Genomic DNA, 3,309 nt, shown 5'->3' on the forward strand with positions numbered 1-3,309 from the left:
AATGTAAATATTCATTCACAGGTCTCAGGAGATACAAACAATTAAGAAGTAGAGACAAAGCAGGGAAAGGTCCAGGACACTGTCTGGCTTCCTGGGTTCTCTGTGCCTGCTTTGGACACGTGCTCTCTGGCTCAGAATAATAGATGAGATCTCTAAGGACACCCCACATAGTGAGGAGCATTCAAGTCATAAAACATCTCCATTTTTTGCCCCCAGATAGTTGTATGACATACCTGACATTTGCCAGGGAGTCAGCCTTCATAAATCCATAGATTGTTGGTTTGTTTACCATAAACAATCCTAACCAGGGGTATCCTATCCTAAGTATCCATAGAGAAGGAAAATCTTCCTAGAAAATATCACCAGTCTATCTCCCTGGAGATCCATCTGTTTTTATGTTTACAGGGAGCCTATACTGGGCCACCTTCCCTCTCTCTTCCCAGGAGGGTACTCCTAGTAATCAGGGAAGATAGTGACAGGCTAGCTACCTCAACTCCTTCCTCCCCAGGAATGTTATTATAGATTGAGTAATAAAAGATCTATATAAAATGTCTAACACAGTGTCCTGCACACAATACATACTCAGTAAATGAGTTATTATCATTACTAGTACCAATAATATCAAATATGAATCTATAAACTTTATCATAATAGTGAATAAATAGTGAATAAATCTTTAAGTGCTCCTTTGTTTAAAAAAAAAGAGACATTTAACACAAGCATCCTTCCTCTGGATGTATAGATTCTAGTAGAGGTTCTTAAATAATTACAGTAGACTAGAATATGTTTTGCTATATAAAAAATATAGACTAAAAACGTAACAAAAATTCAAAGAACAAAGCAAATGAGGAATGTTTCACACAGATGGTGGTAGAGGCCATGGTGATGGCTGGTGCTAATGAACAGAAGGAAAGAGAATAGCACAATGACAGGTTTGATTGCAGCCCAAGATTAGGTTTCTAGTGGGAGGAGTCTAGAAAGATAGGATTGATTCTACTGAGAATTTCAAAGACCACTTGAGCAGAGAACTTTGAATGCCAATCTCAATAGCATAGATTTCTTCCTATAGGAAACTCACTAAATGTTTTTGATTGAAATGTGGCATCATGAAATCAGTTGGTATGAAAGTTGAACAGAATATGGTATTTTGAGAGAGGTTTTTTATTGTTTGTTTTGGGATATATCTAAGGACTCAGTCACTTTTCCATTTGTCCAAAAATGAAGTATAGATGATCTATTTTATGTTCTGGATTTTACTGGAAAATATAAGAAATCCTCCAAAGTCTGACAAAGCAGGGTTATTTTAGGACTTTCAGTGGAATCAAAAGGCCTGGGTTTTCATTTCATTTACTAACAAATAATAAGACAATCTAAGCAATAATTTCCTGTTCTGCAAAATAAAACTAATATCAATGTTTCATGTTTACTGTCAGGATAGAAATGATCTAAATTACCTAATACAACTTTCAGCACATATTACATACAATAAATAGTAGTCATTATTTTCCTCCATTGTGTAGATAATTCTGCTCTTCAAGGTTGTCCCACTTGCTTCAGTTTCATTGCCTCTACTTAACCATACTTAAGTTCAGAGCCTCCAGGAATAAAATCTTCATGTTTTTAGGGGAGTGGAGACCTCCCTCTCCTACTCTACATTCTCCTCCAAGAAGCAGGATGCCAGTACCACCAACTGGGTGGGTATTTACCCCTGACATTCTTCCAAACTAGTCTGTGTTTTTCACAGAACTAACCCCTACTCTTTCAAGGACTCTAACTGCCCATTCATTGCCTTGAAGTTCATTTCCCTTGAGCAGAAGACAAGTTTGGCAAATTACCTCACAAGGCCATGTATTGCCAAGACCCTAAATCCAATTTCATTCTAAGCATGTTCTTAAACTAGCCTACCTTGAGGCCTCATTACAATTTTTCTAGGAATGAACACATGATTCTTGCATATAGATAACTAAGGTTTCTCACCCAAATAATTTTAGTCTCTTAGACTCACAACTGTTAGCAGAGGGAAGAAAAGTCAGCGAGATAGTGAAACAGTTAAATAGTATGGCAAACATTCAAATATTATTAGCAAATAATTGTTTTGTGTTCCCTATTTTCTGGTGCACAAATGACCCCCTTAACATACCACCAGACCTTTTTGATCATATGACTGTTTAGAATTGGAATCTGACCAAAGTTAGCTAAAACCAAAGTTCTCACATGGCCCCTAGCCTAAAGTCTTCATGACCATATATAGAGTCTTGGTCACTGCCAAATGACTGCTCTCAATATATCAACATTCAAATTCCCAGAAAGAGAAGCTGACTGTCCATTAGCAGGTCAATGCATTGAGTCTCTTTGACTGAGATGTTCATCTCCAACCAATATTGAGTTGAATGGTAAAACTGCAGAAAGAGGTAAGAGGTCATCAAAAAAAGGAATCATTTAGAACTGAAATCCTAAAATTGAATCAACACACAAGATTAAATAAAACACATCTGAATGGAAAGTATAAATCATATATGGTAGCTAACAACTAATACTGCTTAAAATAAAAAGATGATCAAAGGCCCTTTGATGCTACTAGCATGGCACAGCTATGACTATGAATGACTTGAACATAAAGAAATCTGAGTGTCTGTTCCCAGGTACAGAGGTTATAACAGAAGTATTTCTCGAAGGAGTTAATCTTCCACATGATACTTCCAGCAAAACTTTCTCTGCCAAAAATGATCGGTTTTCCATAAGAATTAAATACTACCTCACCCATTCCACCAGGTACAGAGACACAAGGCACACCAGACAGCTTAAAGTGTAGGAAGCCAACAGCAAGGACAAGGAGAACCCCCCACAATAAACCCAGAAGGGTAGGGTCTCTAACAATTAGCAAAGCCCTGGCTTCAACCCAAAAGGGTCTACAGTGAGAATGTTAAAGTCCCTCCAACTTGTCTAGCAACAAAAACAAGAATTCCCTAGAGGCTAACCACCACAGTTTCTGAAGAAATAGATCAAGACATTGTGGAATGGATCCAGAAATAAGGATAAAGGAGGACTCCAGAGTACTAAGCCAACAAAACAACATGTGCCTCATTAAGGATGACTGGCTACTTCTGGCCAGTGGAAAGATGCCAACTTTCCACTTGAAAAAAAGGTTTCAATGGTCTACAAAGCTCACAATATAAGCAAAAGACATGTGGCTAGCTATATATGCTTTGTAAACATTAGTTATAACCCCCACACATTGTATGAACCAAGTATTTCTTATACAACCCCTTTTGCTAAAAGGTACTGCCTTAAGTATCTTGTTGAGAATTG

This window comes from Puma concolor, chromosome D3, assembly GCF_028749965.1.
Source record: "Puma concolor isolate L17-30 chromosome D3, mPumCon1.1.hap2, whole genome shotgun sequence".
In the NCBI taxonomy this organism is placed as follows: domain Eukaryota; kingdom Metazoa; phylum Chordata; class Mammalia; order Carnivora; family Felidae; genus Puma; species Puma concolor.